General features: G+C 43.0%; 1 protein-coding gene across 8 annotated transcripts in view; it reads left to right on the forward strand.

The window, feature by feature from the left end:
- Positions 1-547: 547 nt before the first annotated feature.
- Zmynd11 (zinc finger MYND-type containing 11) overlaps positions 548-25,326 on the forward strand; it is a 90,962-nt gene continuing 66,183 nt past the window's right edge. For 2 of the 8 annotated variants that reach the window (XM_059263414.1, XM_059263419.1), the window contains exon 1: positions 803-969. The gene's annotated coding sequence lies outside the window, so the exon portion shown is untranslated. Of the gene's footprint in view, positions 667-802; positions 970-1,295; positions 1,351-25,326 lie in introns of those variants that run through there. The other 6 variants (XM_059263416.1, XM_059263421.1, XM_059263420.1 and 3 more) reach the window with 6 other exon arrangements.

Genomic DNA, 25,326 nt, shown 5'->3' on the forward strand with positions numbered 1-25,326 from the left:
CGTCTCCAATGATTTTTCAGGCACATATATCCGATGAGAATAGGGGCAAGCAATTTTGGCGAGTAGGGTTTCCCTTTTAAACTCCTAGCAGGCAAAGGTTATTAGGACAATGTATGACATCTGTATGTGCTTTTATCTCTGCGACTTTTACCCCCAAGACTTTTTAAAGCCATATAGCTTAAGGGATCTCTTCTGATTAGATCTAGAATTACTCACTAAAAAAGATAACCTGCTTCTCACAGCGATCTGTAATGTTCTAGCCAGGGTGGTAAAGGGTGGTCCATTCTTTCTAAATGGTCCATTTGTGCATCTACGGGACGGGGGAACTTGGGTGTCTTGCAACTCTTTTTTTTTTTGAGCACAGGGTTGGAAAAAGAGGGAGACTATCTTACCTACTCGAGTCAGTACACGGGCGAGTGCTGGTCCAACACGGAGCCCTTAGGAACCAAGCCTCGTGTGGAGCGGGTCCACCCCGCGAGCCGCATCGCAGCCCACCGGGCTTGGCCCGATCCTAACAATGCTACCCTCGTGTCTCGGTGCTGGGCTCCAGCGCGCCTGCACGTACGTAGCTTGCACGTGTGTGTTGATATGGAGTTCGTGTGTGGACCCCTTAGAATATGCTGAAACCGATTTCGCAGAGAGGCGCCGAAGACAGGTCGAGGGAAGGTAGGAGCGGGTGCGGCGGGCTCCCCCGGCCTCGGGGCGGGGAGGCAGCGCGGGCCGCGCAAGTCCCGCGCCCGCCGCTAGAGCCCCCCGTGCGCGGCTCGGCCCAGGCCCCGCTCGCCCGGCCCGGCCCCGCGCGGGGAAACACTCGAGCGCACACAATGAACTCCGAGGAGGCTGCGAGCCCGGCCGGCCGCCGCGCCCGCACCATGGGAACCACCGCTTAGTGGGGGCCGTCAACTTTCCCCCACGGGCGTCCTCTGCAGCCCCGCAGGCCCCGCGCCGCCGTCGGGCTGAGGAGACGCGGTGAGTGAGCGAGAGAGCGAGCGAGCGAGCGAGCGAACAAGCGAGTGCGCGCGGCGGTCCGGGCCTCCAGCCGGCGCGCGACGCCCCGGCCGCCTCACCAGGCTTCGCCCCGGCGCGCGCTGAGGCATTTTCTGTGGTGAAAGCCGCCGCCAACATGGCGCCCCTCGAGCCCCGAACCCTCCGCGCCGAGCCAGCGGGGGGAGCCGGGGAGGAGGGAGGAGATGGCGGGGAGGAGGAGGCGGCGGCCTGCGTCCCCCCCGCCCCCCGCGCCCGTCGCCGGCTGAGGCCCGAGAGGCGCCGGGCGGCGGGAAGGAGGCGGCTCCGGAGGGAGGGCCGGGCGCGGCGGCGGCGGCGGCGGCGGCGGCGGAGCGGAGCATAATGGTGGGGAAAGCTCGGCGGCGGCGGCGGGGCGGCTGGGCGGCGGGGCGGGCGGAGGCGTCCGTGGCGGTGGCGCGGCCTGCGCTGAGCGGCTGCCCGGACCGCGGCCTCTCGGGCGGGCGGCGGCTGATGGTGGCCTCGGGGATTGCCCCAGGCCGGTGAGGCCTGCGGGCTGGGCGCTTTCCCTCGGTCCGGTGCCTCTTGCCTCAGGCAGCCGTGAGGAGCAGGCCCGGGTGGAGGCCGCGGAGAACCGCGCGCGGCCTACTGGCGCCGCGAAGCCGCGGAGTCTTGTGAGCTCCTCCCGCCGGGTGCCCGCGCCTCCTGCCTGGCCAGGCCCGAGGGCCCTTTGCGTGTAACGTGTGGCGGGCGGAGGGGAGCGATGAAAGCGGCGGTTCCCGAGACCCGAGACCAGTGGCCGTCGGTCTCCCGGGGGCTGCGGGCGAGCGGGTTGCGAGGCTTCAGCTGCCTCAACAGGTCCTCCCGGCCGTCCTGCCGGATCAGCCGCCTTGTGCCCACGCAGAGCTGGGGAGAAAAGCTGATGGGGACGCTGCCTGTGGGGCTGTGGCCCGAACTTTCACTTGGGCTGTCTCCCCTCATGCCTTTTTCCCGGGCCGAGCCGAGAGTGCTTGGCGGTGTGTCCATGGGACTTTGTCTGTCGTTGGTGTCTGTGGTACTTAGTGTTTGCCGTGTGTCCGTGGTACTGACTGTCCTATGTGGTTTGTCACAGGCAGTATGCACCCAAGTGTCCTCTAATCTGTATACACACCAGACTGTGCCGCTGCACAGCTGAACTGTGCGCTCGATCCCGGGAGGGATAAGAAAGATGTGCACATAGTATCTAGCATTGTGTGCAGTTGTGTGTGCAGTGTCTTTGTACAGGGTGTCCAGTGTCATAAAATGTCAGAGTATCTGGTGTTGTTAATAAGCTTTGCATGACCAGTGCCTTATACTGTGTAAACACACACTACCTGGTTTCCTGTAGAGCTGTATGCACAGTAACTAGTGTCACGTAGTATTTACACAGGACTCATGTTAGTAGGAGTTATACACCGTACCCAGTGTCTTTTGTGGTATGGATTCAATTGCTGGTTTCGTTTGGTGTGTACATAATGACTGGCATCGTTATGTTTTTGAGCCTGAAAGAAGTGGCCAGGTGGTGCAGTCAGGGGAAGTCACCCCCAAAGCAGTAGGCAGTTTGAGGGGTTTTTGTGAGTCTGTCTCACTCACGTCCTCTCTCTGCTTCACCTGGGAGTTAAGTTTCCTACAGTTCATTGTGTTATGTGCCGGCAAAAGCATTAAAAATAGTCACTGGGAGACGCAGAAAGTAAATGCTTTTTAAAAAGAAAACGAGAAATGGAATACTCTTTAGCTTGATTATTGTGGGATACAAACCTCAAATGATGGGACGGTTGTCATTGATTACAATTGATGGCTAGAAATTAGAGAGTGTCTGGTTGTACTCTAAAAGTTTGAGTGATTTTTGGTAGGTAAGATGGTCTTTGTACTTTTTACAATCTCTAATGTGTTCAGTTCTCAACCTTCCTAATGCTGCAACTCTTTTAATACAGTTCCTATGTGGTGACCCCCAACCATAAAATTATTTCGTTGCTACTTCATAACTGTAATTTTGCTACTCTTATGAACCATAATGTAATATCTGATATGCGCCCTCTGTGAAAGGATCCTCTGGCGCCCACAGGTTGAGAACTGCTGGGCTAGAAGCAATGTGAATTTATGTCCAGGCACATTACTTTCCTGGTCTTTGTTACATTGTAATAAGTACTTCGGTTACATTGAAGTCAGTATTTCAGCTAACGCTATAAGATAAAAGGACAGAGAATCAAAGATCAGAGGACATGAAAAGTGATTATGATCAAATCAAATTTTTCTTGTTGAACTCGGATTAAGAGAATTGCTGTAGTTTATACACTATCTTTCCCCATAGAGATTGTTCATGTGAAATCAGCAACTCTTCTATTCTCCAAAGTGGACAGTTTGATTTTTGCGTTAGCAATTGCAAGGCATTTAAACAAATATACACATGAGTGCTTTCTTTATAAAGAAAAGTGGATTTAAAGTGTTAGAACTGTGCTCTAGTTCTTCGTAACTGTTCTTCAGATATCCTAAAGTTGGTGCTCTGGTGGATGTCTATTTGCATGTTTCTTTGAATGGCATAGATTTATTTGAACCTTCACCCTTTTGTAACCCTCTTTCCATTTCCCTTTAGGACGGTTCTGATAGCAAATAATAGAGGCATTCATATCCCGGCATAACTTAATTGAGATGCTAATTGGAGTAAAGATTTTTGACATTTGTAACAGAACTATCACATGCTGTTAGGACAGTGGTTGCTTAAAACCCTAACCAGCTGCTGGAAGATTTTTATTACCCTCTTTAGCCTTCCATTGACTGACTTTTTTAAAAAAAATACATCATTAAATCTAAGCAAAGAGAATGTGTTATGAAAAAAAAAGCTATCAAAGAGCAGTGAACCTTATTCTTTCACTGCTTGCAAACCGTCAACTCAATTTAACATTACTATTTTTCAGGGTGATTAATTTTGTTGTTTTGATTTAAGACCACAGACCTTGAGGCCCAGTGACTTGGGTTTGAGTCTCACTTGGGTCATTTAGTAGGCTCTTGGCAAATTACTTAACTTTTGGCAGGTTAGGCTAGGAAGAACGGAGTAACTGAGCCAGCCTCACAGTTCCTGTGAATGTTAGGCCATTTCTGAAGCAGTGCCAGGCTCACATGAGAAAAGTGAGCACAGGTTTGCACAGTGGAGGTCCTTACAGTGCATGGTTTCCTTCTTGATGTAGGATGTGTGGAGAGCCACAACCAATACTCTCATCTTGGCGTCTTGTGTTGCTAGTTGAAGTCTAGCTCTGAGTTATCTAACATGGAAGAAAGATGCTGTTTCCTGTTCCTTTAAAATGTATTTGATCAGTTTTGTTGATTCGGATACAAGAAAGACTGCAGATTATATACCCATGTATAGTTTGTAAAAGGTGCCTATATGCTGGCTACTTCCCAGAAGTGGTCATTTTGGCACAGGTCAAGTATCATAGGCCTGGCTTAGAAAGCCCATTAGCTCAGAGCATGGGTCAAATGAAATCTGAGACCCCACTCCTCATTGTTTTGAACTTTTGTTTTCAGTGGTGGAAATTATGTGTAAAAACTTTCTAGATGTATTGTTATTATGTGTGTGTATGCATAGTGTGTATGGGAGTGCATGCTGTGACATGAGTGTGGAAGTCGGAAGACAACTTGAAGGAATCCTGGGGAGCGAACTAGAATCAATAGGCTTTTGTGGCAAGTGACTTTACGGATAGAGCCATCTCGCTGGCTCACAGCTTTCTAGTTTGCATTTTGATATATTGCTACTTTGCTTCTCTCAGTTACCCTTCCTGCTGTTGTCCCCCTGCCCCTTGGTTTTGTTTACAAATCATATAAAGAATAGAAGGAGGGATGATGTCTGTCTGTCTGTCTATCTATCTATCTATTTATCTATCTATCTGTATATGTGTATATATTACTATACCTAGCTCCCTGAAGCAATTTTAACGATGTTTTTTGTTTTTTTAATTCATCACTTCCTAATCCCTGGTATTTATCATCCCTGACAAATAGTAAATAGCTGAAATACACTATCTGAGAGTTACTTTTAACTGTTGGCTCTAATTTGATACTGTCCTCACCTACATTACCCTATCTATAACATTTCAGGTTGTGTGTTTTATATTGTGTACAGAGCAGACCTGCAGAGAGCAACCACTGTTGTCCGTTCATTAGTTCCTTCTGGAAATAGATTCCATTCCTCACCCTCAGTTTTCCTAACTGTTGTCCTAATAGTGGACAAGAGATGAAGGGTAACTGGTTTTATTCCCACATGGCGAGCTGCTTGTAGTGCCTGTTCTCATATTGTCCCAAGAAGTGTAGCTCGGTTATGCTGTGGTGCCTGGGGTTCTAGGGACCTGTGGCTTCCTGTGGTTCTCTATTGAAATGTTTGGGAACTGCAGTGTAATCACAGAAGTGAGTAGCAGGAGAGTAAAACATTGTCTGCTGTGTCTCCACCCCTGTGCAGCTATTCACCTACACTGGCCCACTTTAAAAAATGATAGATTGTCATCCTAAAAGTATAGCAGTCTTTTAGTTGTGCGAAGTTGAGTTCCTTGTAGCAGTGTGCTCCCCATCCTAGCATTCATGTCTGTGCACTGGAACCACTTGCAGGGGAAGTGGCAGTCCAGGTGTTTTGAGAAAGATGTGATCTGGAACATTAAAGGTCAGGAACTCCTGGGATGATGGCTGAGTGACAGGAATGGAAGCTGCAGAAAAGAGAGCATGTTATAGAAATTCCTCGAAGAGCAGTCTTTCTGAATAGTCTAACTCTAAACATGTGCATGAAATGGGCACCATTTGAAGTTGTAAGCAGAGGGAGGGAGGGAGAAATAGAAATGCGCCTGCTGCTATTGACTTTTTTCCACTTAGAAAATTCTAGTTAGTTTCCACTGTGAAAACGTTCTATAAGAATCAGAATCAAAATTACTGCTTTGTAAATACAAAGCAATAATCTGTAAAGTAAAACATACATTTGAGCATTTAAAAATGCTTGCCCAGTCCATTATTTGAGTAGATAAACTAATTGTTAGAATTAGCTACTTAACAGTTGGACTATTAATAATAGGTTAGTCAGATACTTAATCTTCCATTTTTTGATGATGCCTTCTATTTGAGAATAGTTTTCTGATTTTTAAGTCACGTTCTTTAAAGGGAAGTTAGTGTTTGGAACAATATTTTCACAGTGAAATGCAGGGTAAGACCTCGGGGTGCGTTTGATAAGAGGAGTAGAAATCCCTTATGTCCAAGTGCTTAAGTGATTTATTTGCTGACTCTGTGTAAAACTTAAAAAAGAAAAAAAAAAAAAAAAGGAAAGAAAAGTAGACAGTAGTGAATACTGTTAGGTCAGAGTTTTTAGACATTTAAAAGTTACACCAACCAGTAAGCCAGACATGGTGGCCCACATCTTTAACCCCAGAACTTGAAAGTCAAAGACAGGTAGATCTCTGAGTTTGAGGCTAGCCTGGTCTACAGAGAGTGTTCCAGGACAGCCAGGGCTACACAGAGAAACCATATAAATGAATGAGTGAATGATAGACTAGTATCTGTTTATTCCTCAGATATGGGAAGGATTGATTTATGGACAGGCCACAGGTGAATTAGAAAGTGTGTGTTGCTGACAACTTGTCTAATTTTTTTATAAACAATATTTTAGAAGCAAATTAGTTTTGTTTTAATGCATACTTTAATAACTTAGTCCATAGTTAAGCATCACTTAAGACTGCATTGAAATGTTATATTGTATTTTGTATAAAATATGTATAATTTTGTTATATTTATTAATACATTATTGTTTATTGAAACTTTGCTATGTGTCAGATACTTGCTAGATTCTAAGGTGAATAAAATAAAAAGATTCCTGCTTGAGAATTTAGAGTAACAGTTACCAAGCCAGTGAAATAAAATGTAAAGGAAAAGTAAGTCCAAAGTGCTACAGTGAAGACCAGTTGAGATACATTGTGTTTGAGTTGGGATTCTTATGAGGTCTTGTAGATGTCTTATCTATGCTAGTTTGTAACCTCGAGATACACTACACGAATCATTTGTGGTTTCTAAAAGCTACTTTCTTCTGACTGGTAACACTCCTCTGTTGAAAAGCAGAGCTGGAATAAACACCAAGCACAAGTTTCCCCAGATACTATCTGAGCAGGTAAAGAAAGGTAGACTCATTGAAAGTTTTTAGTACTTTCCTCAACCACTTTGGTCTGTTAAGTAAATTTAAAATATAGCGTAAAATATGGAGGATCTTGCTGGGTGGTGGTGTACGCCTTTAATCCCAACACTCGGGAGGCAGAGGTAGGTGAATCTCTGTGAGTTCGAGGCCAGCCTGATCTACAGAGGGGAGTTCCAAAACAGTCAAGGCTACACAGAGAAACCCTGTCTGGGGGACAGGGGGAAGAAGGAGGATCTTTTTTCCTAGTTTTAGCACTTATAATGTGAACATGAAAGATCTATGCAGATTTTAAAATGAGTATCTGTTGAGAGTCTGTAACATAATATTGTCATTACGGGTTTTGAACCATTTTTTAAAATCAGGATGACCCTAACTGGGCTCAGTCATTTTACCTTGCACATTAAGTTACTTTAAAAGTCTCCCTTGTAAACAGTTTTTGGGAAGCTGGCTTTCCTTATAAATTTGGCCTATGCAGCACAGCAGCGCTGGGCCTGTTGTCCAAGGTGTGGATGACCCAGCCCAGATGTTGTGAGCAGGGGAGGCTGCCCTCATTACTCATCTGACATTTGGTGGCATGGGCCAAGGAGAGATGCCTTCTCCCCCCAATCTCTGCCCGTCAACATCTGGGACAGGAAGAGGAGCTGGCCCTGGGGTCATGGGAGCGGGAGGGCTGTCCCTGCCCCTTACCAGCTGCAGTCCTCCAGAGTTTTAGCCCCTGTACCTCACCTGGGCAACACAGTGAAGCTGGCCCTGATGGTGTGGGAGAGCCTACGCTGAGGGCTCCCGAGGAGAACTGGCCACGCCCCTCATTCATTGCTGCAAGGGGTGAATTAGCAAGCAGTGCTGGAGAGCTCACCCTGGTGGTGAGGATAGGGAAGAACTAGAGGGCTGATCAACCGTACAGCTACTCAGGCCCAGAACCAGGGTTGTGAATTGGCCCACCCCAATATCTAACCCCATCTATGATCTACTGGAGCACAGATCCAAAACTGCAGGATCTTCACAACGCAGGTCAACAATAGGATATCCAAAGAGAGTCCCAGTGAGGGCACAGTATCGATAGTGTAGTAGAAGCCAGAGGCCTCAAACCAGACCAATGACTCTTTTTGCAATGAATACTTTCAATTATAAAGGTATATGGACAAAGGGGTTTACTGTGTGACTCACTGTGTCACACTGCAGCTTCCAGGATGAGAATTTTTTTCTTTGCTTGTAAGTTTTGTTTTATTGGGGGTGGGGGAGTTGCAGGGGCTGAGGGCAGATGCAAAGGGATGGGGAAATGAATGGGATCAAGATGCATGATGTGAAAGACACATAGAATAAATAAAAGGAAAGTTAAAATAAATATGGCCCTATAGCAGCACCTTTTTATATTGCCATTATTTTTTAAGGCGTTAGTAAGTGAGCATTTTCCATAGTAGGCAAATTATATACTTCATGTATCCCTCACAGCAGTGTCTTGTAGTATAGTTTCATAATAAGATAGCAGGCCTTGAATGGTGGCTCCTGTTGCTCAAGGTCACGGAGATATGATCAATTGATTTGAATGCAAACTGAGGAGCACCAAACATACAGTTGGTTGTTCTCAAGCTCTCCAAGTTCCATGAACCTTCTGGGTTTCTGTACTGATTCACTTCTCCTGGAACACCTTTATAAATCTGCAAAAAAAAAAAAAGAAAGAGAGAGAGAAAAGTACATAAGATAGGAATGTGAGACCATGCTCACTTGAAAAAGTAGTAGTTGGAAAGAAAAGATGATTAGAGAACTGATAATCAGAACATTCCATAAATAAAGTTCAGGTTAGTTCCAGTTTCTTTGTTAATGACAGCTAGTAATCTAAGAACAAGCATAGATAATTGGTTCATTTTCTTTCCGTTGCCATAGCAGCTCATATTATGGAGACACAACTTGGCTCAGGTTCAAGAGTAGTGAGTGGGGATACTTAAATCTTTATTTTAGTGTTTATAGCAGGAGAAACATGCTTGAAAATACTTGGCATGAACTGCAGTGCTAAAGTCTTGCTGTCTTAGGAGGGAGGGAAACCTTTGTCTTGGATCTTAGCCGTCTCTCAAATGGCTAAGTTCATTTGGACTGAAATTCTACCTTCTGGAAAGCTGCTCTGCATGCTAGCCTTCAGATTTCTGCAGGGTGTGTTCTGCCGTCCACAATGGAAGGTATGATTCTATGAGAAGCACACATGCTGTCAGGAGATGAGCAGCACTACGGCATCCAGAGTCGCATGCTCCAGGCAGTCATAGCAGTGATGCTGCAGTGGGATAGTAAATACGATTTTCTCAGTTAGTAGCTATGCCCAAGTTCTCAGAAAGAAACAGAAACAGTCCCTTAATGAAGGCTAATTATGGGGAAGCTTTCTCAACTTGAAAGCTATTGGGTTTGTTTTTTTTTAAGTTTTATTTTTGTCTCTTCTGGATTTATCTGCTTAGTATTTTTCTGTCTCCAAACTGCATCTGAAAATAACTATTTGAGAGAGCAAGTCCTTAATTTTTAATCAGAATTTTACATGGAGCCCTTGGTCAATTGACATCTATTTTAACTGCTTGGATTTTACAGTTAAAAAAGTGAGACTAACCTGTTGGGGGGTAGTTTGCCATTGGAGATGTATCTTAAGTTAAAGGGAAAAAAGTCTAAGGTAACTTTTCTACTGTGTTCATAAGTTAGCATTTTTTCTTATATGTACAGAACTATCAAATTAAATATCATTATCAAAGTGATGAAATTTTTATTTTAAAATTCCTACATACTTTACCACTCTGCATCTCTCTCACATACATATATATATATATTTATATATATATATATGAAATCTTCTACACGTACTAAGAAGTTACTTGCTTCTGATTGACATTGCAGATGCGAAATTATTTGAATCATTCAAAATAAAGATTTCTTAGAATTGTTTAAATAAAATTAGTTTTTCTCACCATGGTAATTAAAAGCTAATTAGATATTAGTTCAACTCAAAGTTAGACTCTTCCTTTGTTCATTTGTATATTTTAAATGCTAATAAGGATTATATTATGTAAACCTTGCTTAAATTAAAACTGGAACCTCTCCTTTTTTCTTAAATGTTTTAGTGTGATTTTAGATGACTGTGCTATAGGACTCACATTAGGAACCAAGAATAGTTTATCATAGTGGTGCTCAATTGAGGCATGTGCACCTTTGGAAAATGCTTTTTGGGATAACTTACAGAAAATGATGTATCCTCGGACCTTTAGCTCTACTTCTCAGAAGTTGTTGAAGAATCAGATCTGCTAGGAGTGCATGCATGAGGCCCCAGGTTTTAACTTCAGAACCAAAAATCAATGAATCGAATGTCCATAGGTACAGAATAATCAAGTAGCCTGAGAAATTTATCGCTAAAGAAAGCCTGAAGTCTTTCCATGTCTCAGAAATGTAAATATTGCCACTGTACTAGATCTGGAAGATGATTGTCCAAAGGAGTTAGTACTCCCTGGTGGTCTCAGATATAGTTGTAGTCATCAGTTACTGTGCATCATATCTGGGGATAAAGGAGGCTCAGAAAAATGGGTTCCATGCTGCTTGGATGTTCCTCTAATATGCACATAAAGCAGCAGCATTCTTGTTCCACATGAGCTCTCCAGGATTCCTCATTGCTCAGATTAAGAGCATGGTTTCCCTAGGGCAGACATGTCAGCTGTCTTGGGTGTTCGGCTTTCAGTAGTGTGGGCATTTGAGGAAGCATTCAAGCTCTTATTCTTCTGGCCATCTCCCCCCTCAGCCCTAGCCTTTAGTTATATATGCTTGAGGAATTCTTATCCCCCTTCATTCCAGGTCCTTCCTTGTAGTTTGCTGTACCCACATGGATTATAGGAGTAGTTCCTTTGAGTATCTGAAATGTCTGGCTTACTTTCTTTGCACAGGAAGAAATCTCTGGGCTATATGCCCCTACTGTTGCAGCAGCCACGGTAGCCGTGTCTGCAGGTTCTCCTCCACTGCTGTATTGCCACGGCATTCTGAGGCTCACAGGATCCCAGGAACTAGGCAGTACTTGGTCATTTGCACAGGCATATCTGATTCTTCTTGAATATAGTGTTCATACTCTCCCTCCAGCTCCACAAAAGTCAAGGTGCATGGTAGATGGGCTTCACCTCAGTGAGACAAGGAATTTCGGACCAGTGCCACTTTCTATAACTGCACTCACCACAGTGTGGCAACCTTTTCCTCTTCTGACTGTATAGTGTGGCCCATTTACAGACCACTGTCTTCTGTAATCATGCACAGAGTTCTGACTCTTCCTCCAGAGGGCACCATGTCATATTTTTGTGTATAAAAATATTCCTGTATTCTAGATCATATACATTGAAGAATTCTATTTCTTTTTGTTGCTGCTAGAATTTCATTTAAATGGAAATATTACAAAAGAGTATTTTTACAAAAGAGATTTTTTTCTTTTTACAAAATTTGAACTTGAAGAACAGACATTTTAGATGGCAGTACTGTCGGAGTTCGTATTTGCTTGTAGGTCCAGGTGCTTTTCATGGACAGCACTCAGTGCTGTGAGGAGAGAAGAGGGCCTGAGGCTGGGCTCACAGTCTGGCTTACTTGCAATAGCTGGCACTCTGTGAGAAGAAGGGCTCCCCTGGAGAGTGGCCACACCAATCCAATTTCTGTCACCGTGGTGAAGATGGACCACAGACTACTTGGGCCTCTCTCTCTGTCACTGCTCTGTGGGATGGGAAGTGCTCCAAGGCAGTAGACTGAGGCTCTCCACATTCGCTGTCCTTCCCTTGAGGTGATAATCCTATTAGGACATTTTAGGGTATTTAGTCATAGTCCAGCCTTCTGATTTAAGTTTCCATTTCCCTCTTAAGTGTCAACCAAGTCATTCTGTGTAGTCATTCAATAAGCTTTTTCTCCCATGTGCAATTAGCACTGCTATATTAAATGAAAACTTTAAAAATTGGATTTAAAGTTTGTGAGTGGGCTGAAGATATAGCTCAGTGGTAGAATACTTGTCTTTCATTTGCAAGGTACTAGGTTCAATCCCCATTCTGGAAAGTAAAAAGTGAATGCATTGCTTCAGGTTTGTGTGCATTTGATGTCACTGTCCTGTTCCTCTCCCTCTTACTGCCATCAGCTCAGTGATTTGATTTCTTTGTTTACCTCTACAGAGTTCCTGCCTCCATATTACCTACTGTTTAAGGTTTCTCTCTGTCACTGTCTAGCTTCCTTAACTTGAGCACATCAACTTTTAAATTTTTTAAACATACCCAAGGTGCTGTTTGTAGACTAGAAGGTAAGCTTACTCAAAGTGCTGTTTGTAGAGTAGAAGGGAAACATACTCAAGGTGCTGTTTGTAGAATAGGAGGGTTACATGAATGTAGATGTTGCCAAAAGAATCAGTTCTTCGTCTTTCCAGTGCCCATTATATATAGGCAAAACCCTGAATCTGTCATTCTGCCCACAACCTGCTGGAAACACTGTGGAGGGGGATGGGTACAGCAGTGGGATCTTGGACACCAGTGTGTGTGCCCACTTGGGTTCTCCCAGTCCTCCCTTATTTCTCTGATTGAAATCATACTTCCACTTCCCACAGTGTTTTAAACTTTGTATTCTCACACTCCCCTACCCCCACCATTCTTGGAGCCAACCCGAGCTACCTTCTCAGGGGCCAGAGACACTGCCATTGGGAAGTAACATGCTTTACTGCAATCTGCAAACCTGCCTCCAGCTGTCAGAACCCACACCTGTGTTCTGGGTAGCATTCCCTCCAGAAACTCCTTGCCTGTTTTCTAAAAATGTTGTCCCCTTCCATTTGCTTCCAGAAAATACTAGAACACTTCCCATCCTTATCAAATAAAGCAAAGCAAAGAAATAAAACCAAACAACAAAAATCTTTACCGAATTCTATGCCCATTTCTATGGGTTTCTTTTCTATCTTTTACAAATGTCTGTCATCTGTAAATACTCACCTAAAGCATATCATTCTTTTCTCTGCTTTCCTTATTCATCAGCAGCCCCTGCCCCTGCCGCTCCCATTCATAGACTAGATAGGTGATCACTGCTGCCAGCAGCATGGAGATTGCTGGCCTAATCCCTCCCAGTGCGGGGGTGGGGGTGGGGGCATCCTTTGTTGCCTTAGTGCCACACTTTTTGTGCTTTTCTTTATAACCTTTCGACTGCTCTCAGAACCTTCTGCAGCCTGAAATTGCAAATGATTGGCATCGTGCTCTGCACCAAGTCTCTAATTTTTCCCTGACTGTCACCCTTCAGAATTACATCCCTGGTTATGAGTTCAGGCAACCAGCCACATACCCTTAGCTTGAACAGACAGAGCTCGTTGACTCAAGCCAGTATTAAACTTTACATTCTTACTATCTCATAGTCCTGGAAATCCAAAGGGAGGATGGACTCTTAAGTAATGCATTCAGTAGCTCAAAGGACCACTCTTCCTTTGTTTATTCTGCTACTCTCAGCATATGCTTTATTCTAAGGCTAGTCCCCTCAAGGTGGCAAGGTAGCCACAGCCGTTTGGGGCATCACATTCAGACCTAGCACTATTTGGAGAACAAAATGACCATTTTAAGACATTTTAGAAGTTTTGATTTCAAAGTACCACTAACATCCATCTCTCGCCTGACTGACAGGGCAGTTGCTGATTTTCTGCAGAAAGGGACAGTGGGATTCCCAGGATGGCTGAAGACTAACCGTGTGAGGCCCATAGCTGCTGGCAGTTCAATCACTTAATCAAAAACTCTTTAGTGATTTCACTTTCCCCTTTGCATCCTACGTCCTTTATAGTGACTTAAAAAATTTCAATAAACCGGTCCCTTTTTCCACACCTACAGTCTTTCTATGGTGTGATCTCACTGGCTTACACTAGACGATCCTGGGGGATCTCTGAGTTAGGGAAGCCTGCATTGATCCTCTTTCCAGTATAATTAGCTCCCAGAGTGTCTGTACATAAAATTCCCCAAATTGTAATTTTGTATGAACATAGGTTGATCAGTTGATTGACTGAGTATTGTATTTTTGAGTAATTGAGACACAATGGTACATAGATAGCTATAAACTGCCCTTTACCAGACCAAGCAGGAGTAAAGCCAATGCTGGCTATGCTCAGATAGCATTTGTTAGTTCACTGGGTCACTGTTTTTTAAATGTTGGTATCTATAGTGTACTTTTCAAAGAAGGAAGTCATAGTAAAGCATCATTACATGTGATGTCATCTTACTATTTTGATATTTGTGCATTAAATTCTGGGCCTGTCTCAGTTTAGTTTTTTGGTTGTGGGCCTAGCCTTTAATGGTTTAGCCATCTCTCCAGCCTCTGTCTCAGTTTATATGGGAACTAATTTTATGATTTATCAAGTATTACACTTAATTTCACATGATGTCACTTAGGAGAGGGGCAGAAAGACTGACAGTCTAATAAAATAGCATGTTTCTCAGACAATAGAATGTTCCTTAGTTATCTTGCCCCAAACAGCTTCAAAAATAGTGAAGGAGACAGTTTGGGGAGACAGTTTGGGAAATGTAGTCCAAAGTACAGGCAGTTTTCCCAGGTTTACCTCAGGCTTTCTTGAAAGTGGTATGCATGTGAGCTAGATCAGTGCTGTCCTGGCAAGATTTAGAAATTCATCAGCCTGTGGGCTGTGGCCCCTTTTAAGACAGAATTGTTTTAGAAAACAGTATGCCTTCATAAGACACAATAATTAGACATATTTAGTTGCTTGGGAGACTTGATTTCTTTTCTCCTCTTCTAAACTTGCACATTCACCCCCTCCCCCCGCCCCTGCCCCCCAGCCAGCTCCAGGATCCTCCCTAAATAGACATTAGCAGCCAACCATTGCAAATGGGTTAGAACTGCAAAATGGGGCCAGACCTATGGTGGCCCTTTCAATGGTAGGTGTCTTAGAGTTTCCGTTGCTGTGAAGAGACACCATGACCACAGCAACTCTTATAAAAGACAACATTTAATTGAAATTGGATTACAGTTTCAGAGGTTTAGTCCATTATTGTCATGGTAGGAAACATGGTGGCATGTAGGCAGACGTGGAGACTGGAGAGGTAACAGAGTTCTCCATCTTGATCCACAGTCAACAGAAGGAGACATTGTGTCCTACACTGGGTAGATCTTGAGCATATAAGAGACCCCAAAGCCCACCCCCACAGTGACATACTTCCTCCAACAATGCCACACCTCCTAATAGTATCAATCCCTATGAGCCAAGCATTCAAACAATGACTCTTTGGGGGCCATACATATTCAAACTACCACTCTAGGAAACACATTTTAGCCAAATCACAGCCCAGAGTGCTTTGAACCCCAACTGCAGGACAGTGGTAGTTGGCAGTTAAACCCTCACACATTGTCAGTGTCTGCTGTTGCTATGTGCACAGTTACCTGACATTTCAGATGGTGTGCAATAATTGTAAGATTTCAAATTATATTTCATGTTTCCAAAAATGCTATACATTTTAAGATAATTCAATAAGACAATACCAAAACTAAAATAAGATGGAAACTTGTGTTCTTCAGACCTGCTCAGGAGTTGACTGTCAGCTGAAAGCATGCTTTGTGACTCTGGGTGATGTTGCTGTTGGTGCTGCAGGGAGGAGCCCTGGTGACATGCCCCTCAGCCCTGTATGTGTTTGCTCTTTGGTATAGAAAATACTGGTATCATGCTTGAGTACTATGTCCTCTTTCTTGTTCATATTCTTAACAAAATGAAACACTGTTAACCTTATAGTGTATCTGTTATATAGAATGGTAATTGAGAGTATAAATTATGGTAATTTTCATGTAGTTAAAAATAAAAAGTTCATTTTTGGTCTAATTTCATAAATTGAAATTGTGTTAGATTTATTAAATAATTTAAAAATAAAAGTTAATTTATTAGAAGATGATTTGAATAAAAGGTCAGTACTAGTTTAGTTAGTGACAGCTGTTTGTATCTAACAGTTGACTCACTCCTCCCTGTTTCTCCCCTCTAGTGCATTCATCATGCTATGAATGTGTCCCAGTGAGTCACAATTCTGAAGCACGGAATTGCTGCCGCCTTCTTTAGCTTTGAAATTTAATGTTACACAGTCAGCAAATTATGAAAGATCCTTCTTGAAAAACTATTTGAGAAACAAAACATTTGGTTAAGTTGGTGTAGACTGGAGTAGTTGCCACATAACACATGAGTGACTAGTTAAATAGACTTGAAGAAAATGCCAGCATGTTCTGCCTCTTAGATTTCTAAGTTCCTGGGAGTCAGGGGTTATTTCATCTCCACTAATTGTTGGGGATCCTTTTGAGATTGTAAGGTCAGAGTGATTTCTGGTTCAGACAGGGGGACTGACTACTCAGAGCTGACTGTGGCTGGCTGGCAACATTTCAGAAAATTTTCGTTTCCTTCATACACCTCTTTAACCTGGTTTCAGAATGTTGATACTGTTAAAGTATGGTTATTTAGCATACTATTTTATTATCCTGTAACTGATCTCCACCATGGTTATGTTCTGTAAAGGCACACACTCCTACCTGAGTGTAGGCTGAGATGCTGCTCCACGTCTGAGAATCGTGTGGCCTAGACAGTTCTCATGTTGAGACCCCACGGTGGGCACAAGAAGCCCCTCTGAAACTTAGTGCTTTGGCTCAAAACTCTTGTTTGGGACAATCCAGTTATTAAAGAGTGCATTAACAGTATACATATACATAACAGTACAACAGGTATGGATATTCCCAGTACCATTTAGCCCAGAGTGTCCTAGAACTCATTATGTGGAACAGACTGGCCACCAGCTCACAAAGATCCCCTGCCTCTGCCTCCCAAGTGCTGGGATGAGAGGTGAGCCCCACCACCTGGCTGAATTATTTAATTCTTAAATCATTTATTTGGAAAGTTCAATTTTTAGAACATCATACTTTTAAATTGGGTTAAATCAATTATTAGTATATTTTAGTGTCTTATTTGTACAAGTCATGTACCTGTAACTTGCTAACAAGTCTTTATTGCCATGTTTTTATGATTGATTTTTTTTTTTATTTTGCAATACAATTCAGTTCTACATATCAGCCATGGATTCCCTTGTTCTCCCCCCTCCCGCCCCCCCTCACGTCCCCCCCAGCCCACCCCCCATTCCCACCTCCTCCAGGGCAAAGCCTCCCCCGAGGACTGAGATCAACCTGGTAGACTCAGTCCAGGTAGGTCCAGTCCACTCCTCCCAGGCCAAGCCAAGCGATCCTGCATAGGCCCTAGGTTTCAAACAGCCAACTCATACAATGAGCACAGGACCCGGTCCCACTGCCTGGATGCCTCCCAAACAGATCAAGCCAATCAACTGTCTCACCCATTCAGAGGGCCTGATCCAGTTGGGGGCCCCTCAGCCATTGGTTCATAGTTCATGTGTTTCCATTCATTTGGCTATTTGTCCCTGTGCTTTATCCAACCTTGGTCTCAACAATTCTCGCTAATTGGACTCCCAGAGCCATGGATCTCTGCATCCAGATCCCTCAGTCGTTGGATGGGGTTTCTAGCACGACAATTAGGGTGTCTGGCCATCCCATCACCAGAGTAGGTCAGTTATGATTGATTTTTTAGCATATATGTACTACATGCTTTAGTTTCTGTTTTTTCATCAGTTTCCTTAGGTTTCATGGCCTCTTCTTCCAGATGGGCCATTCTTTGTTTTCACTCCTCCCCATGACTGTAACACCTTCAGCTGCTTGTTCTGCTCTCTTAGCACATGGATTCTGTTGCCAGTTGTTTTTCTTTTTACTCTTTTTGGGGGGCTCACCACCCAGCTCCCAAATAAATCACACAGGAGGCTTATTATTACTTATGAATGTCCGGCCTCAGCTTGGCTTCTTTCTTGCCAGCTTTCCTTAAATTATCCCATGTACCTTTTGCCTCTGGACTTCTGTAAATCTTACTCTTATTCCGTAGCTTGCTGTGTAGCTGGTCCCTGGAGGAGTTGTCCTTCTCTAGCTGCTTCCTTCTCCCTCTTCTCCTAGATTTCTCCCTCTATATATTCTCTCTGCCTGCATGCCCCGCCTGTCCTTTCTCTTGCCTTGCTATTGGCCAGTTCTTTATTAGACCGTCAGGTGTTTTATACAGGCACAGTAACAGCTTCACAGAGTTAAACAAATGCAACATAAGCAAAAGTAACCCACCTTAAAGTAATATTCTACATTGCCCTCTCTTACCTTCTACTTCCCATTCAAGCTTGTTCACCTGTGTACATAAGTGTTTAAATATATATACACCTCATGGAATTTTAGGGCTAGGTTCTGCACAGAAGACACAAAGTATTAATCATTTTGAGCCTGGCTTACTTTGCTTAACATAATGATTTTTAGCTTAATTTCTAATGATAAATATTGCTATTGCTTTAGCTTAAAAGCTTTTAGTAAGCAAAACAACAACAACAAAACAAAACAAAACAAAAATCCCTATCTGCCTATTTTCAGATAAGAAACAGTCAATTTGGGAACAGACTGGTAGATCCTATGTACTTGAGAGGCAACATGCTTACAGAGTGAGGTGTTTCTGGTGGTTTACTTTGAGTTCTCATAAAGCTCAAGATTATGATTCTGAGTACTTACTAGAAGAAAAGCAAAAGATAATTTAAGAGCTAAATTAAAGTTAGGCAGGAGTTGTGCTCTGTTAGTGTTTTGGATGATGTAGGGATGACTTTCTCGAAGGTCTTCAGAGCTCACTCTGTCATTCTGATTTCTTGACATTAATGGTAGCCCTGAGAGTTTGGGATGAAATATATTTTTAAATTGAAAATTATAATTTACACTATGCACTGCTAGTTTCTGTTATTAAGGTTAAGTTACTTGAACATTTGTTATGTAGGTCTTGGAATTTGAAGAAAATGATGAGATTTAAAATGTATTACAAGGGGTTGGAGAGATGGCTCTTCCAGAGTGCACTCTTCCAGAAGACTAAAGTTGGGTCCTGAGCACCCATGACTAGTGACTTACAACTGTCTGTAACTCTAGCTTCAGCTCCAGGACATCTGATGTCCTATTCTGGCCTCTGAGGGCACCTGTACATGTGCACATTCTCCCCCCACCCCCACCCCCACAGACGCAGACACATAATTAAAAAATAATAAAAATAAAATGAAAAATATAAGAAAACATATATAGCAAAGCTATTGTTACATCACAAAAGAGTCATAATTCTCTCCACCTTTGTATGCTTAGAAATGATAGTAATTTGTGTGTGTGCTTGTGTGCATGCACGTATTCATGTGTGGACAGTTTTTTTTTTTTTTTTTTTGCTTCATGTTTTGAGACAGGATTTCTCTATGTAGCCCTGACAGTCTGGGAACTCACTTTGTAGACCAGGTTGGCCTTGAATTTGCAGAGATCAGCTAGCCTTTTGGCTAGCTTGCCCTAGGGATCCACCTGTCTCCACCTCCCCAGTGTTGGGATTACAAGTATATAATATAGATGTAATATATGGGTGTTAAGAATCAAATTCAGGTCTTCAAGCTTGTGTGGCAAGCTCTTTACCAATTAATTGAGCTATCTCTCCAACCCTATTACTGTAGTTTAATTTTTAAAGTTATTAATAACCAAAGCAGGCAGCAACTAGTGTGTGTGTATATGTGTACGTAGAGGGTCTTACTTTGTAGCTCTGGCTGTCCTGGAACTTACAAAGCAGACAGCAGCTAGTGTGTGTGTGTGTGTGTGTGTGTGTGTGTGTGTGTGTGTGTTTTCTCACCATGTAGCTCTGGCTGTCCTGGAACTTACTGTGTAGATTATGCTTGCCTCAAACTCAGATCCACCTGCCTCTGCCTCCCAGGTGCTAGGATTAATGGCGTGCGCCACCATGCCCAGCTAATAGCTAGTTTTTAAAAAGGTGGTTGTAAAGTGTCAGAGAAAGGAAGGAGAGCCACACCTAACACTCAGCAATTATTTTTTGAAAGTACTTTGTTAAGTTGATAATCAATAATTGCTTTGATCAAGTAAAATAGTAAAGATTGCATTTTGACGCAACCTCTCATTGTAGCAATAAAAAAATAGCTGGTTTTATTTCATTATTGGCTGCCCCAAACTGCTTTTAGCCAGTACTGTATAAGTGGCAGTGTAGATGTTTTTACCTGTGTGAATGTTGGGGCTGAGTAAGTGCACGTGCATTTTTTCTGGTTATTGCCACATTCCCCTCCACTCACACTGATTTTTGTTTTCCCATCATTAATGTGGAGAAGGCTTATTTATCTACAGTCCTGACAAGAGTACATTGCCAGATACCAGTTTCATTAGCCTCACATGTAGAAATGATATTTTAAAGTTTCATTTCTCTAATTGTAAGAGAAATTAAGTATCTTTCCATATGTTTATAACCCGTTTGCAAGCTTTTTCTGGTTTTCGCCTTTCCTTATGTTTTGCTCATTTTCTTCTTCTTCCTCCTCCTCTTCTTTTTTGGCTTTAAGAAAAATGTAGAGTTTCATTAAATATTAGGGATCTTAGTCTTTCATTTGTGGCGCAGTTGGCAATGTTTCTTATCTGTTTCCTTATCCAGCTTGCCATTTAACTCTTTTGCCTTATGTGCCTTTGATCTTGCATGCTACATTACTTCCTTCCTTCCTTTCTTTCATTTATTTATTTATTTTTGGTTTTTCGAGACAGGGTTTCTCTGTGTAGCTTTGTGCCTTTCCTGGAACTCACTTGGTAGCCCAGGCTGGCCTCGAACTCACAGAGATCCACCTGGCTCTGCCTCCCGAGTGCTGGGATTAAAGGCGTGCGCCACCACTGTCCGGCTATTTTTTTTTTAATATGTATTTTTTATTTTTTTCTCTCATGTATTGCATCCCAACCTCGATTTCCCCTCTCTCTTTTCTTCCCAGTCCCTCCTTCAACATCCCTTCTTCCCTAGATCCACTCTTCTTCCTTTCCCTTTAGAAAAGGACAGTCCTCCTAGGGATATCAATCAAACATGGCATATCAAGTTATAATAAAACTAGGCACATCCCCTCATATTAAGACTGGATGCAGCAACCCAGTAGGAGGAAAAGGGTCCTGAAAGTAGGCAAAAGAGTCAGAGACAGCTCCTGTTCCCACTGTTAGGAGTCCCACAGGAACACCAAGCAACACAACCATAACATATGCAGAAGACATAGGTCAGGCCCGTACAGGCTCCCTGATTGTCAGTTGAGTCTCTGTGAGCCCTGCTTAGTTGTGGGCTAGCTGAATGACTGGAAATGTCTCTTGTCAACCTCCAGTTGATTGTTTGGATGGCTTAGAAATGTATGTAGCAGGAGTCTTAAAAGTTCTTATTAATAAAATCAAACCTGTAGCCAGGTATTGGGGTGAAGCTGGAAGGTCAAAGAACCAGAACAGGCCACAGCTAACCTCACCTGGCCAACTTCTCAGCTGATCTGTTTCCTCAGACTGGTAGCTTCTGAGTCCTCATCCAAATGAGTCTCAGCTGAACTGCTGCTAGAAGCCTGAAAGCTTAACCAGCCAAAATGCTTAACCAGGCCAAATGCTTCTAGTTCCTGGTCCTCACGCTTTATATATCTTTCTGCCTTCTACCATCACTCCCTGGGATTAAAGGTGTGAGTCACCATGCTTGGCTGTATCCTTGAACACATGGATTTCTGCCTAGCTCTGCCTCCCAAGTGCTGGGATTAAAGGCGTGTGCTACCACTGCCTATCCTCTATGTTTAATATTGTGGCTGTTCTGTCTCTGACCCCAGATAAGTTTATTAGGGTGCAAATATTTTGGGGAACACAATACCACCACATTTCCCCTTTTTTGTCTAAAATTTAAAAAAAGCTTATAACTAATACAAGAAAAATTATATCCAGTAAGTATATATAATATATACAGTCAAGATTACATTAACGATGTCTAGTCCATTAACATTTGACAGATTCAGACAAAAAACTCCCAGTAACATTTGATAAACTCAAAAAATTTTCATTACTTATCCTATTTAAAACAGGTAGTTCCTTTTTAAAAGTAGATTCAAAAACTGACCTTTTTATCCTACCATATTCATATTTTCATAGAAGTTTCAATAATCTACCTTTTGTCATTTTTATATCTTCCCCTTTTTCTTTCAGTGTAGATTCAGTGATCTACCCATTTATCGTATCATTTCTTTATCTTTTTTCTCAGAGTAGATGCGATGATCTATCTCATATCTATAGTCTCTTTCTTTTTGCTTTCTAGGAGTGAAGATATCTTTAGGGAATTTTGAAAAGAAAATTTTTGGGTTAATTGTCAAGTCCTGTATCATTTGTCTAGTCGCTACATAATGAGAAAGTGCAGGCCTTGTTTCAAGTCCTTGTTCAAGTAGTCTGTCAGGCTGGATCATCTCAGCTAGCCTTCTCAAAATGTCCTGAGCAGTTTGTAGTCCAAAGTCAATCTTTCCGTGGTGTTAATCAGCTTAATGGCTTTACCATAGTCCATGTGGAATCATCGTTGTGGGGTCCCATCTTCCTTTTGAAGATTTCAAAGTTGCTGTTAGGCGTGGTCATGGTTCCCTGCAGATTTTTTTTTTTTTTTTCCGCCTCTGTGGTTTGGAGCAAACACAGTCTGATAAATGTCTGTCTCTTGGGACCACGAATGTTCTTCCCTAGAAGAGAATATCTTCACAGTAATTTCTCCCCACCATTTGTCTTGCCAAACTTTTCCAAACTGACCTTTGCCGATGCTTTCTGGTAACACAATGGTCCTGGTAATTCTTCTCTGAACAAGCAGCAGTAAGCCCTTCGTCCCAGACAGCAGCATCACCAACACGATGAGAAGCAGCCAGCAATTTGGAGCAGCAGTCGCTGCCTCCATGGTCCCACCACCCGTTTGTCACTGGGTCCCGGCCGCAGCTTCTCCTTAGCAAGCCTCCTAGGCCAGCCTCAAACTCGGGATCCTCCTGCCTCTGCCTCCTTCAGCAAATCCTACAACCGGCTGAGGGTAGCTCGGATCTGACCTGGGGCCCATAAGGCCACAGGCAAGCAGCTTTCATGAATTTGTACCACAAACGTTGGGCGCCAGATGTGGTGGTATTGTGTTCCCCAAAATATTTGCACCCTAATAAACTTATCTGGGGTCAGAGACAGAACAGCCACAATATTAAACATAGAGGATAGGCAGTGGTAGCACACGCCTTTAATCCCAGCACTTGGGAGGCAGAGCTAGGCAGAAATCCATGTGTTCAAGGATACAGCCAAGCTGGTGACTCACACCTTTGATCCCAGGGAGTGATGGTAGAAGGCAGAAAGATATTTAAGGCGTGAGGACCAGGAACTAGAAGCATTTGGCCTGGTTAAGCATTTTGGCTGGTTAAGCTTTCAGGCTTCTAGCAGCAGTTCAACTGAGAGCCATTAGGATATGAGGAAACAGGATGAGCTGAGAAACTAGCAAGGTGAGGTAGCTGTGGCCTGTTCTGGTTCTCTGACCTTCCAGCTTCACCCCAATACCTGGCTCCAGGTTTATTTTTATTAATAAACTTTTAAGATTCTTGCTACAAATGTAGGTAGAATAGAGCTTCTCCTCAGTCAGAAGACAGGTATGGGAAGTGTGGCCAGTCCTCTGAGCCCACTTCCTGACCTGTAACCCCTTGGAAACCTCTCCTACCTGCTTGCACCTCTGACTTGGGACATTGCTTAAACTATACCACAGGTTTTTTTGTTCTCATTGTACATTTTTTAACTTGGTTGACAATTGCATCAACTTCAACACTAAACCATTTAAACTCAGCTCATTATTATTATTATTATTATTTTGTTTTTTTTCAAGACAGGGTTTCTCTGTCCTGGATCTTGCTCTGTAGACCAGGCTGGCCTCAAACTCACAGAGATCCACCTGGCTCTGCTCCCTGAGTGCTGGGATTAAAGGCGTGTGCCACCGCCACCTGGCAGCATTATTTTTTTTTTAAAGATTTATTTATTTTTGTGTATACTAGTGCTCTATCTGCATGTATGTCTGCATACCTGAAGAGGGCATCAGATCCCATTATAGATGGCTGTGAGCCACCATGTGGTTTTGGGAATTGAACTCAGAACCTCCAGAAGAGCCCCTGGTGCTCTTAACCACTGAGCCATCTCTCTAGCCTCAAACTCAGCCTTATTTTAACATTTCATTAGCATTCCTATTTGCATTATCCTATTTATAGCTTACAGATACAATTCTATTTCTTACTTTTCCGTGATACTGTTATATTCTAAAAATCTTTACTAGCATTTTCTGATTTGAGACCCTGCTTCCATTTGTTTTGCTTGATGTGACCTCTTGTTGAGAAGCTACTTCTGAACATCTAATGATTCTTGGCTGCCTTTCCATATTTAAGGGGGAGACTCCAGAGAGCTAATCACAGGTCTTGTGTAGGAGCATTATAGGGATGTCAGGTGGCCAGGTGGTATTTTCTTTAGCTTCCTTCAGATGTCAGTGTCTGAAGGTCCTTTCTCTGGAACCATTTGATTTTCCAGGTAGGAAACTATTTGGATTTTCAGTCTCATGCCAGAGCATGAATTCAGGTGTCTAGAATTTGGTGTAGGAAAGGGACTGCCAACCATTCATGCTATGTATTTTGTACTTGTCCTTTCCTAGCCCCTAGCCTGCCCAAGTGTGAAGGCTTCTCAATTTCCATGTATTGAAATCAAACTGCTTGCTAGTTAGCTCCTGTTTATCTGTTGTCAGTCTACCCCCGTCCTGTTTCCATTCTGCTTTTCTTCACTTTGTCCTTTCCAGTCTTTCTGTGCCTCCAACATGGTGAGTTCTTTTCCAGATACACTTCTCCATCATTCAACTACCACCTCACACAGCACATAGCATTCTTAAGCCACTAGTGGAAAATGCAGACCTGCCTTTATGTAATGAGCTAAAGTCAAAAGCAGGTGCACTGAAAATATTGTATAAGACTACCTTTAGGGTGTTTTTAGAGTGTGCATGAAACCTTCATGGGTTTCATGCCTAGAATTGAGCCCCAGTCCTGAGATATCTCGTGATTATGTATGTGCAGATCTCCCCTAATCTGAAAACATCTGAAATGTATCTGGCTCCAAGTATTCAGGATAAGGGGCACATTTCTTTAACATTTTATGATAGTTTTCATAAGCAACTTCAGAAATCACAGTGGCTTAAAGCAGTGATTCATGCTCATATTAGATATCACAGTTTAGCTAGAGCTCTACTGTACTGTCCTCTTCTGAGATGCAGGCTGAGAATGCAGCTACCATCAGAGACATCACCC

This window comes from Peromyscus eremicus, chromosome 5 (assembly GCF_949786415.1).
Source record: "Peromyscus eremicus chromosome 5, PerEre_H2_v1, whole genome shotgun sequence".
NCBI lineage: Eukaryota > Metazoa > Chordata > Mammalia > Rodentia > Cricetidae > Peromyscus > Peromyscus eremicus.